The following is a 13,438-nucleotide window of genomic DNA, read 5'->3' on the forward strand; positions in this document are numbered from 1 at the left end:
CGGTGCCAACCAGTGCCCATCGGTGTCACCAATCAGTTCATCAGTGCCTCCTCATCAGTGTCGCCTATCAGTGGTGCCCATCAGTTCCTTCCATCAGTGCAGCCCCATCAGTGCCACCTCACCGTTGCCCATCAGGGTAGCCTATCCGTGTCCATCAGTGAAGGAGAAAAATTACTTGTTTGCAAAATTTTATTACAAACTATGTATTTATTTATTTTTTCCAAAATGTTTGGTCTTTTTTCTATTTAGCAAAGAAATAAAAACCCCAGTGGTGATTAAATACCACCAAAAGAAAGGTCTATTTGTATGGAAAAATGTTGTTTGGGTACAGCGTTGCATGACCACGAAATTGTCATTCAAAGTGTGACAGAGCTAAAAATTGTCCTGGGCGGGCAGAAAGGGGGTAAAAGTGCCCAGTAGGTAAGTGGCTAAATGCTGGTTTATATCTAGGAACCTGGGAAGAGGAATTTTACCTCCGTGCTGTAAGACTGGTGCCTGCAGCCTCTTCTCCCCTATGCTATGGTGGTCGGATAGCCCTGCATTGGACATGAGGACACTAAGGAAGAGTCCACTGCAAGAGTGGAGGGGAGCGCCTGCTGCCAGGGGAGCAGAGGATCAGGTAAATTAAACTGCTTTTCTGGTTGCCTAGACAGAACAAAGCATTTAACCCTTTGTAGGGGCAGTGATACCGGAGGAGAGGATTTATACCGTCACCTTAGAATGAGCAAAGTGAAGTCTTACATTTGGGCATGCCTGGCACATCCCTGAGATGCTGGTCACATTGGCCAGATATTGGTCAGGCTATACTCATACATTGGCTATCTAACCAGTTCCTCGTCAGCAGCTTGGTTCTCATTCTTACAAACGCTGGCTCAGCCGCCAACAATGGCGACCAGCTCTTGGCGCTGGTTGTGAATGCCACACCTGAGTCGGTGCTGAAGTTGTATCTCAGATTGTTTTCTTGGCTGATAGTGATCATGTTCCTCATGTATTCTCACACAAGGCTTGTTTCCCCCCTGGAGGCTCGGGGTGTTGTTCCAGACAGACAAGGGTGGAAGCTGCAGCAGACACTCATTATAGGCTGCGAGCAGACATGAAATTGCCACATTAGAGCTCCTTAAGCGTCGCCGACAAGCCCAATGGCATGCATAGCTGACAGACGTGTGAGGACTTCAAAGGACCAAAACTTTGCTTTGGAATTGTAGTCTGTGTCTCCGCTGGGGAGATTCCTCCCACTTCCTGTCTCGGTGACAACATGTAAAAAAAATAAAATCTTGTGACAAAAAGCTGTGCACCCTCTGGAAGCGGGGTGAAAATCCTGACGAAAGTGACTGCCATTGGGTGGACCAAAGTGAACACCCTATTCATGTAAATGGGCCCTTAAAGTCCACCTTCAGCCCCAACTTTATTTGTATTATTTTGGACAGAGTGAAGAATGGTTAGAATCTGTCTCGGTTTTTGTTGCTGTGTTTTTACTGGGTGAGATATCTCTTCAATGAGGGCACGGACAGTAGATGGTGGATCTCCACCAGTCCATCCCTGTTTAAAAGACATCTACATGTTTGTGAACATAATGTCCCTGGTATGATCATGGTTTTACAAGGCACAGTTAACAGATCATATTTTTGATGATCTGGATTTAAGCTTACCAAAACCAGAAATGTAATCCTGAAGAAGTCCTAGATTTGGGCGAAACGCGTTTATCCAAATCCATATGTACCCATCTACGAATTTCTTTTTGCACGGGATGGTTATGATGCATGTTTGATATTCTGTTTAAAACCCATTGAAAATACACGTGTTTTTAAGGATTTTTTTTGTACTAAAAAATTGGATTATTTTTTTAACCACTTAAGCCCCGGAAGATTTTACCCCCATTCCGACCAGGGGGTATTTTGCGATTCGGCACTGCGTGACTTTAACGGACAATTGCGCGGTCGTGCGACGCTGTACCTAAATGAATTTGGCGTCCTTTTTTTCCCCCACAAACAGAGCTTTCTTTTGGTGGTATTTGATCACCTGTCCGATTTTTTTTGATCACCCGCTATAAACAAAAAAAGAGCGTCAATTTTGCAAAAATAGCAATATTTTTCACATTTTTTTATATGAAATTCCCCCCCAAAAAAATTTTCGGCCAATTTGTTTTAAGCTACCTATGTTTGGTAAAAAAAATCGCAAAAAGCGTATTTTGATTGGTTTGCGCAAAAGTTATCGCGTTTACTAACAAAGGGAAAGATTTTTGTCATTTTTTGTTGTTTTTTTTTTTTTTTTAACGCGTAATGGCGGCGATCTGCGATTTTTTTTTTCTTTTTTTTTTTTGCGGTACTGCGACATTGCGGTGGACAGATCGGACCCTTGACTGACATTTTTGACACTTTTGGGGTTACCAGTGACATTTCTACAGTAATCAGTGCTATATATATGCACTGTTACTGTAAAAATACACTGGTAGTGAAGGGGTTAACTTTATTTGGGAGGGAGGGGCTGTGTGTGTCCCTAGGGGCGTGCTTTCTACTGTGATTGGCTGTGGCTTGAGCCGTAAGGACACTGATCAACGGATCTACATAGTAGATCCATGTGATCAGTGTTTTTACAGCGAGGAGAATGACAGGTGGCTTGTTTACACAAGCTGCCTGACATTCTCCCTCTCCCCCGCCGATCGCCGAGTGGCCGGCGGACATCGGGTCCGCTGGTCACACGCGCGGGGGGGGTCCGTGACCACGCGGGAGCAGGAGCGCGCCTCCGGCGGCGCGCGCTCGCTCCCTAGACCCTCACAAGCTATAGACGTAGCCCTACGTTAGTTTGCCTGTGAGGGGCTGACCGCCGACGTAGATAGTCATGCGGCGGTCGACGGCAAGTGGTTAAAATCGAATGCGTCTGTGTAATATTATGCAATTGTTATGTTTTTTGTTTTTTGTTGGGCATAAAAAATCCCCTTTTACCTACTATCTCTCCCTTATGATGAGATGTGGGTACTTTTTGTCTAATGTATCTATTTTTAAATGGGGATAGTGCCATGGTATTTTTGATCAGAGTCCCCCCCCCCCCCCCCCCCCACCTAATTAATTAGATCCCGGTCTTAGTCCATAGGGTTCAACATTGAGTTGGCCCACCCTTTGCAGCTATAACAGCTTCAACTCTTCTGGGAAGGCTGTCCACAAGGTTTAGGAGTGTCTATGGGAATGTTTGATCATTCTTCCAGAAGTGCATTTGTGAGGTCAGGTGACAAGAAGTCCTGGTTCGCAGTCTCCGCTCTAATTCATCCCAAAGGTGTTCTATCAGGTTGAGATCAGGACTCTGTGCAGGCCAGTTTTAGTCTGTAGGGTTCAATATTGAGTTGGCCCACCCTTTGCAGCTATAACAGCTGAAAGCAGAGTTCCACTCATTTTATTATTTATTAAAAGTCAGCAGCTACAAAAAAGTGTAGCTGCTGACTTTTAATAAACACACACTCACCTGTCCCACAATCCAGCGACGCGGCCGCCCGAAGCCTCGCTCCTCTCCCTCTCCTCTTGGCGGCACCGGCATGTCTAGTGTGGGCACCCGGCTGTGACAGCTTGTAGCTTCACAGCAGGGTGTGCACTGCGCATGCACGAGTTGCGCTACGCATTGTGAATGGCCGGGCAATCTTCTGGGACCTATGACGTGTTCCAGAAGATTGCAGGGAGGGAGGGGGAGAGGAGAACTTCTGCTCGAGCTGCCTAGACGGCCCGAGCGGAAGTGGGAATGGGTACCTGTCAAATCTAGGTACCCCCTCCCCCCCCCCCCAAAAAAAAAAAATTGCTTGCCAAATATGGCATGTCAGGAGTATTTAAAGGGGAAGTTCCACTTTTGAGTGGAACTCTGCTTTAACTCTTCTGGGAAGGCTGTCCACAAGGTTTAGGAGTGTGTCTATGGGAATTATTGACCATTCTTCCATTCCATTCTTGGAGTCAGGTCAGGTCTCTGTGCAGGCCAGTCAAGTTCCTCCACCCCAAACCCGCTCATCCATGTCCTTATGGACCTTGCTTTGTGCACTGGTCCAAATCATTTGGTGGAGGGGGGATAATGGTGTGGGGTTTGTTTTTCCGGGGTTGGGCTTGGCCCCTTAGTTCCAGTGAAGGGAACTCTTAAAGCGTCAGAATACCAAGACATTTTGGACAATTTAATTCTCCCAACTTTGTGGGAACAGTTTGGGGATGGCCCCTTCCTGTTCCAACATGACTGCGCACCAGTGCACAAAGCAAGGTCCATGAAGACATGGATGAGTGAGTTTGGAGTAGAGGAACTTGACTGGCCTGCACAGAGTCCTGACCTCAACCCAATAGAACACCTTTGGGATGAATTAGAGCGGAGACAGCGAGCCAGGCCTTCTTGTCCAACGTCATTGCCTGACCTCACAAATGCGCTTCTGGAAGAAAGGTCAAACATTCCTATAGACACACTCCTAAACCTTGTGGACAGCCTTCCCAGAAGAGTTAAAGCTGTTATACCTGAAATGGGTTGGCCAACTCAAAATTGAACCCTACAGCCTAATGCCTCGTACTCACGTGTCGATAGTTGGCCGTGAATTTTCGGCCAACGTCCGATCGGATGATTTTTGGCTTGTTAGTATGATGCTTCCAACAACCGACTCCGACTTTTCGGCTGAAAAAAATCTGGTGTGCAGGCTATAAAATTTTTGTTGGCCGTCACCACAACGGCCGATTTTCCGTCAGTCAGTACAGATTTCGGCAGACAAAAATCTGAGGAGCAAGACTGGGCATGCTCAGAGAAGAAAAAACACACGGAAAGTAAACCAGCACATGACATCACTTCTGAAGTTGATTTTTGTTTGCCGAGAAAATTCGTGTGCAGTCTAGAGCACATTTCAACCAACACAACAACACTGGACAAAAGTCGGCCGATCGGTCGGCCGATAATCGTTGCGTGTGTACGAGGCATAAGACTGGGATGCCATTAAAGTTCATGTGTGTGTAATGACAGGCGGCCCGATACTTTTGGTAATAAAGTGTACTACAACTGGTTTAGAGATGAGCCATTTAACCCACCAGTATGGCTTTGGAGTGTTGGAGGAAACCCATGCAAGCATAGGGAGGCTATGCAGTCTTCCTACAGGCAGTGTCCTGGATGGGATTCAGACCAAGGACCCCAGTGCTGCCAGGAAGAAGTGCTAGCCAGTACCCCCCATGACGTACATATAATAAAGATGTATGTTCAGTGCGGGTGGTCTGGTCTGGTAATGCCCTTGTGTCTCCGGGGATCTTTGGTTGACCGTTCTTAGGCCCTGTTCACATCTAGTGACGGCAGAGCGTTGCGGTTTTAGTGCGTTTTTTTAAATGTGCAGCACCATTAATTTGAATAGACTGCTCTCTGCTCCAAAAAATGCGCCAACGTAGCTTCTGTACCCTTTTTTTTTTTTTTCTTTTTTTTTAAGCTAACTTTAGCACATTTTTGTAAAGCAACAAAATGTCAGTTTCTGTTGCGTGTCTGGGGTGCAATTAGCAATATTACCACCCAAACGTGTGTTGTGCTGCGATTTATCTACGTTCCTGAATTCTAGAACGCCTAGGTGTATACGGGGCCCTATATAGGTCTACTTGCTCCATGTCTAGAAATGAGAAAGTGACATGAGTTTATGGTTTTCTTCAGTCCTACATTGGAGTATGTGTAGAGTTCAGTCTGTTATCACCTGTCTGTCTATTACGTTCTTCTCTTCCTTCTATGTGACTAATACTCATTTTAAAGGAAAAATACTGATGTCATGTAAGTGCAGGAGTACAACACCTGGCGATCAGCCTGCAGATTGGAAAGTACGCGGTGTTTCTCGGTAGTGTTCTATCGGATGCGGTGATGTCTTCTGGTTTCCTGGATCCTCTGAGTGTGACGTCATTTAAAGGGCCGGCCAGCCTAGGATCTGAATGTTCAGTTTTAAATAACTCTTCATTACTCATTACCATCAAGCTTATCATTTGTGGCCAGGCTCAAACACAACTGAAACAAGATCTACTACTATAATAATAATAATACTTTTTTTTTTTTTGGAATAGGTAAAACCATCTACAAGCTGTCATTTTTTGCTATCTGTCAGGTTAGCGATATTTCCCTTACAGGTTCTGAAGGCAAAGGGTTTTTTACCGTAATGCGTTCTCTGCAAAAAACTTTGCAATTTCTCTGTTTTCTCCCCCCCCCTCCCCCCAGCCGTCTCTGAACACTTGTTAAAAGGGGCTTTCAGATTCCGCCTGCAGACCCCCACAACCACAGCCCAGGGTTGTGGGGTAGAGTCCCTTGTCCCCCATCAACCCTCCCATGTTGAGGGCATGTGGCCTGGAATGGTTCAGGTGGGTAGCTTGCTCGCTCGTCCCCCATCCTCCTTTTACCCCTTTCCTGCATGCTCCGATAAGGGTCTGGTATCGGGACCCTCACATCATTATTTATTTTTTTCCTTTTTTTATTTTGGTGCCATGTTCCTCTCAAAATCCTTACCAGACCCAAAGGGTTATGTGGGTGTTGGCCGCATACTGACTTTTTTTTCTTAATTTTAAATTATGTTCAAAATGTATTACGTGCGATTGAGAAGCATTTTCATAGAAGTCATTGAGCCTGGAATACGCCCATGAAATGCACCACAGCGGGAACCATTGGCTCCTGCTGCTTTCAATCAAACCTGTGAGAAGGAAGTGGGAGGGCGGGGTCAAGCCGTGCTGTGTGTGTCTATTGAAACACACAGTGGACTCGGCTGATCACAGATCGGAGTAAAAGGTCGATCACAGATCGGGGTAAAGAGCCAATCACAGAGGGCCCTTTACCACGTAATCAGCTGTCAGCCAATGACAGCTGATCGCAGAAGTAAACAGAAACTGGTTATCACGCTTTTTTTTTTTTTTTCCTCCCACTGTCCACATGAAGAAAAGAAGAAAGCTGTTAACCGGCTTCTGTTAGAGGGACATCGGTTCCCTTAGTGCCCAATAGTGCTTCTAATCAGTGCCCATCGGTACTCCTAATCAGTGCCCACCAATGCCATCTATCAGTGCTGCCAATCAGTACCCATCACTGCCTCCTCATCAGTGCTACCTATCAGTGCTAACTCTCTGTGCTTCCTATCAGTGCCATATATCAGTGCTGCCAATCAGTGCCCATCACTGCCTCATCAGTGCCAACTTTCCGTGCCGCCTAACAGTGCCATCTATCAGTGCTGCCAATCAGTGCCCATCACTGCCTCATCATCAGTGCTGCCAATCAGTACCCATCACTGCCTCATCAGTGCCACCTCTCTGTGCCGCCTAACAGTGCTGCCAATCAGTGCCCATCACTGCCTCATCAGTGCCACCTCTCTGTGCCGCCTATCAGTCCTATCTATCAGTGCTGCCAATCGGTGCCCATCACTGCCTCATCTGTGCCACCTCTCCGCACTGCCCACCAGTGCCTAATAATCAGTGCCACCTTTTGGTGCCTATCAGTGCAGATTATCAGTGGCCATCAATGAAGGAGAAAAATTATCTGTTTGCAAAATTGTATAACAAAATATGAGAAACCTTTTTTTGGGGTTTTTTTCTTCAAAATTGTCAGTCTTTCTTTTTATTTGTGTAGCAAAAACAAACAAAAGTGGCTATTAAATACCACAAAAAGAAAGCTCTATTTGTGTGTTTAAAGAATATATATATATATATATATATATATATATATATATATATATATATATATATATATATATATAATATAAAAACTTCATCTGGGTAAAATGTTGCATGACCATGCAATTGTCATTCAAAGTGTGAAAATTGGCCTGGGCAGTAAGGGGGGGGGGGGGGGAATAGTGCCTAGTAGGCAAGTGGTAAAAAATAAATGAAATAACATACATTTGTATACAAAATTCTAGAGGACACATAAAGAAACTTTATGACCCCTTTTTTTTTTCTTGGCGTTTGTTTCAAAGTAGGAGACCCCCCCCCCCCCCACCACCTCCCTATGCCTGCAGCAGGTGGGTGCAGAGATTGCACAAGCAGGTGGGTGATTCAGCCTGTCACAATCTGAAGCGGAGTTATCACTTTTGTGGATTGACCTGAGTGATGTCATCGTTACTGAATACGACTCTCACATCTCTTTGTGAAGGGGACCTGTTCCCGGCAGAGCAGACCTGTTGTCTGCCTCAGTTTCAGACATACCCACATTGCCTCAGTTTCAGACATACCCACATCTTACAAATGTTTCTCTCTAACGGGCCCTTGTTTTTTTTTCTTTGTACGACTTCACACATAAACTGAGTGCCTTTTTGGTCATTTTAACAGATTTATTTATTTATTTATTTCTTGGGCATTTTTGTTTTGAGCCTTTTTTTTTTTTTAAACTCCTTCAATGCAGGGCACTCTCTCACCCCCTTCCTGCCCAGGCCAATTTTCAGCTTTCAGCGCTGTCGCACTTTGAATGACAATTGCGCAGTCATGCAACACTGTACCCAAATTACATTTTTATCATTTTCTTCACACAAATAGAGCTTTCTTTTGGTGGTATTTAATCACTGCTGGGTTATTTTTTTGCTAACAAAACACCAAAAACATTTAAAAAAAAAAAAAGTTTTTCCTAGTTTGTCAGCAAATTTTTAAATAAGTAATTTTTCTCCGACAGTGATGGGCATTGATAGGCGGCATTGATGGGCACTAGTGAGGCAGCACTAAAGGGCACTGATAAGGAGGCACTAATATGCAGCACTGATGAACACTGATAGCCGGCGCTGAAAGGAAGCACTGATTGGCATAGCTTATGGACACTTATAGGTGGTAGTTATGGGCAATGATAGGTGGCACTGATGGGCACAGACTGTCACTGTTGGGGCTGCATGGTAATCAGGGCACAAGTCTTCCCTGTGAGGAGATGCTGCTTATCAGCTCTCTTCACCTCACACTCTGTCAGTGTAAAGTGGGGTACACACTAGTTAAAAATCTGCCGAAAACTCCCGTCTGAGGTAAAATCGTGCGATTTTCGGCTAGTGTGTACACCACTTTCAGCAGCCAATGCCGACATTTTCAACGAAAAAAAAAACGGAGGGACAAACGCCAAAATTTTTATCGTCCGTCCCCAGACGACCAATTTTCCTGTAATGGGTATGCAGTACGTCTGTGAAAAATCGGATACGAGAGACCGTGCATGACCTGAATTTGCTGACAACCCGGAAGTCTAGGAACAAATGTCCCAAAAAAAAAAAATCGGGCGAGAAATTTCGTGAACATTTTTGTCAACTAACAACGGTAATGAACGCTGAGCAAGAGAGAGAAAAATCGGAGGATATTTCGTCCGATTTTCGTCAAGTGTGTACGGGCCTTAAGAGAGGAAAAGCTGATAAATGGCACTTCCTTGTTTACATGTAATTGGCTGTAATTGGACACAGCAGATCACATGGTTAAAGATCACATGGTTAAAGAGCCCCGGCCGGGGTCACGCCATGTCCAAGGAACACGGTGCGCCCGTGGCTAAACTGGGCGCCATCAATTGACGTCATCCACGAACGAGAGCTGCACCGCTCTGCCGTCATTTTACGGCGGGAGGGCTGGAAGTGGTTAAATTACTTTTAGCCAATGGAAAGCTTGTTACTAGGGGAAAAAATGCATGATATGGTTTCCACACATTTTTCCCTAAAACGTCTTTCAGGACAGCACCTTAGAGAGATGGCTCCTCCCTCTCCTCATCAGGAAACACCCCATCCACCAGATTTTAAAAGGAGGCTTCTCCCACCATTCATCAGTTTTTGTGTTTCCTCCGGCCGAGGAACACCTCTGTGGGGAGCTGGGCTCTTAAGGTGCTATCCTGAGAGACCGGGCTTCCTACGTCCACCTACCCTTTTTTTGGAGACGGTTGCTTCTCCCATTCACGCGACCGACTGCAGTGCATGGGCTCCTTCTTCCTCTTCAGTGCTCTAGGCTGAGTCAGGACCCCGCAGAGCACAGCCCTGGGAAGGCATCTTGGAGGAGCGGAACGATTTTTCTTAGGCTTCCGCCGCCTTTTTTTCAAATTTGCCGCCATTTCTCCGGATCGAGTGACGCTCGTCCGGACCGGAAGTGAGGTTCCGGAAAGGGCAGCGTTCTGCAGGGGGCGTATGGCGTCATTTCCGCCGGACGCAGAGGAAGAAGGGAGGAGCAAGCTGGTGCCTTATTCCGGATCCGGTCCAGTGCAGGTGCGCTTTGGTCTCCGGAACCGGTACCGAAGCCACGGGTGATACCGCTGCCAAGCGATGGAAGCTTCTTCAGCGAGTGGGACAGGCACAGGCACCAGTAAGGCCCAGGTAAGGGGTATCTTTATATGGCCTATCTTACTGTGGGGTCTCTCTCCATCCCTTTTACTATCCCCCCGGTGGCTGGGGGCCTGTCAGGGCACATGGGACTTCCCTTTAAATGTCTTTCTGTGCACCTTTGGTGGCCCTGAGAATCAGGCTGACTTTTAAGAAGCATGTGTATGTTTTCCCATTCATGTCTTCCAGGCTAAAAGCTCTGAAACTGTTTTCAAGAGAAAGTGTCCTTCATGCAAAGCAAAGTTGTCGGAAAGTTGGAAAAAGACACTTTGCCAGGGATGTATTGATGCACTAGTAAAGGAAGAAGCATCTGCAGTTTGTGGCGATTTAGTCGCATCTGTGAGGAAGGAATTGGATGCTACCATCCAATCTTTTCGGTCATCCCTACAGGACCCTGCCCTGAGTCAGCCATCAGCCTCACTGTCCTCTCAGGGTTCACAATTGCTTCCTTCGGTGGGGACAGAAGGGGTTCCTTCCACCCAAGGAGATAATTCCCCCTCACATTCCAAGGAGGATTCAGAGGAAGAAGAGGAGGGAGGGGCACAAAGCAGGCCCACTAAATACAAACTATCCTTAGAGCAAGTGGATGGTCTCCTGAGGGCAGTTTATATCACCCTGGGTCTAGAGGAAGAAAAGAAGGAACTGTCCCTACATGACAAAATGTATGCAGGCTTGGAAGAGCCTAAGGGCCGTATCTTCCCAGTACATCAGACCATCTCAGATGCAATAAAACATGAGTGGACTGATCCGGAAAAGAAAACCTTCTTCCCTAAAGCCTTTAAAAGGCGATTTCCTTTTGATGAGGACCCAGGAGCTCCCTGGAATAAGATGCCAAAGATTGATGCAGCCTTCTCCCAGGTTTCTAGGTCAACAGACCTAGCATTTGAAGACATGGGAATACTGAGGGATCCCATGGATAAGAAGATGGACCAGCAACTTAAGAGATCCTGGCAATCCATCATGGGGAGTCTGAAACCTGCCATGGCAGTAACCTGTGTGTCCAGGAATCTGGAATACTGGCTTAGCCAGCTAAAAGCACACATCACAGCAGACTCACCTAAACAGGAAATTTTGGATTCCTTTTCCACGCTCTCCACGGCCATAGCCTTCATTTCTGACGCTTCAGCAGAGTCAGTGAAGATGACCGCAAGATCTGCAGCTTTATCCAACTCAGCCAGAAGGGCTCTTTGGTTAAAGACATGGCCTGGAGATACAGCTTCTAAAAATAAGCTATGTGGACTTCCTTTTCAAGGGGATCTACTATTCGGGCCTGGGCTAGACTCTGTTCTAGATAGAACAGCAGACAAAAAGAAGTCTTTTCCTGTGAAGAAGAAACAGGCAGCAAAGAAGCTTTTTCGACCTCAAAAAGCTCAGCAAAATAGCAGACCCCAGGAGAAGAGAAGAAACTGGTCGACACAAAAACCCAAAGGGAAAGGAGGTGTTCTCTTCCATCCTCCTGTGTCAACCAACAAAACACAATGACAAGACATTGCCGGTGGGAGGAAGATTGAGGGAATTCCTCCCCTATTGGGCAGCCATAACAGAAAATCAATACATTCTGGGTATGCTGTCCCAAGGCTACAACATAGAGTTTTCAGAGACGCCACCCGAAAGGTTCTTTGTCACAAACCTCCCAAGAGATGCAGAAAAAGCCCTGGCTATGATGGACCTGTTAAAGGACCTGAGGCGACAGGGAGTTGTCTGTCCAGTTCCAGTGGAGGAACAACATCAGGGATTCTATTCCCACATATTTTTGATAAAGAAACCATCGGGGGATTTTCGTCTTATACTGAATCTGAAACCATTAAACAGGTCAGTTCTGTACAAAAAGTTTCGAATGGACTCAATTCTTACAGTCAGAACCCTGTTAACAAAAGGATGCTTCATGGCATCAATCGACTTAAGGGATGCTTACCTACATATCCCTATTGCCCCTCACTCACAGAGATTCCTAAGGTTGGCAGTAAATCTGGGAAAGGAAATGCTCCATATCCAATTCAAAGCACTCCCTTTCGGGCTATCATCCTCCCCTCGTATTTTTACGAAGGTAATGGCAGAGTGTCTAGCTCCCCTCCGCCTTCAGGGAATCTCTGTGGTGCCTTACCTGGACGACCTGCTTTTCTTTGCCCCGTCAAAGGAAAAACTTCAAGAGGACCTGCACAAGGCAAGAGGTCATCTAGAAGCTCTGGGATGGATAGTGAACATCAAGAAATCGAATCTCACACCGGCTCAGCGGGTTCAGTTCCTAGGGTTTCAGTTATGCTCTGTGGAACAAAGAATCTTCCTACCAGAAGACAAACAGGTCAAAATACAGAATTTGGTAGCAAGGCTACAAACAAATCAGTGGTGGTCGATCAGAGAGATCATGTCAGTCCTTGGAAACCTGACTGCATCAATTCCAGCTGTCCAATGGGCAAGGCTGCATTTTCGACCACGCCAATATTTCCTCCTCAGAATCTGGGATCACAATCCAGAGACTTTGGACTTGAAGGTAAAAATCCCCACCAAGGTCAAGAGGTCCCTTTGGTGGTGGAGAAATCGGACAACCTTGTCTCAGGGTTTGGCCTGGTCCTTCCCGGCAGACCAGAGGTTAACAACGGATGCCAGCAGGTGGGGGTGGGGAGCCCACTGGAACCAAAACCTGGCACAGGGGGTTTGGTCTCAGACCGAGACAAGAAAATCCTCAAATTGGAAGGAATTAAAGGCAGTCGGCCTAGCCCTAACTGCCTTCTTTCAAAATCTTCAGGGGACTCATGTTCAAGTCCTTTCAGACAACGCCACTACAGTGGCATATCTAAACAAGCAAGGGGGCACAAGAAGCAAAACCCTACAGCTTTTGGCAACGGAAATTCTGCAATGGGCGGAAAGGCAGTTACTTTCCTTGTCAGCAATCCACCTAAAAGGTACACTAAACAGTGTGGCGGATTATTTAAGCAGGCAGAAGATCCGAGAAGCAGAATGGAGCTTGAACCCAGAAGTCTTCATGTTGATAACCAAGACTTGGGGAAAGCCAGAGGTGGATCTGTTTGCAACGAAAGAAAACGCAAAACTTCCACTTTACTTCTCACTCCACAGAAGCGACAACTCTCTGGGAGTAGATTCCCTGGCACATCCCTGGAGGTTCAGGTTGGGGTATGCCTTCCCCCCCTTCCAGCTCATTCCGTTGGTATTGAGAAA

At 46.3% G+C, this 13,438-nt stretch overlaps 1 protein-coding gene across 2 annotated transcripts in view; it reads left to right on the forward strand.

Annotated features, from left to right (window-relative positions):
* Positions 1-13,438, forward strand: part of LOC309559544 (dual specificity testis-specific protein kinase 1-like) — a 151,013-nt gene that overhangs the window by 8,672 nt on the left and 128,903 nt on the right. Inside the window, exon 2 of one of the 2 annotated variants that reach the window (XM_082262845.1) lies at positions 535-619. The exons of the other annotated variant lie outside the window; for it this stretch is intronic. The gene's annotated coding sequence lies outside the window, so the exon portion shown is untranslated. The remainder of the gene's footprint in view (positions 1-534; positions 620-13,438) is intronic. 2 annotated transcript variants of the gene reach the window in all.

This window comes from Pelophylax lessonae (genome assembly GCF_965119305.1).
Source record: "Pelophylax lessonae genome assembly, chromosome: 7".
In the NCBI taxonomy this organism is placed as follows: Eukaryota; Metazoa; Chordata; class Amphibia; order Anura; family Ranidae; genus Pelophylax; species Pelophylax lessonae.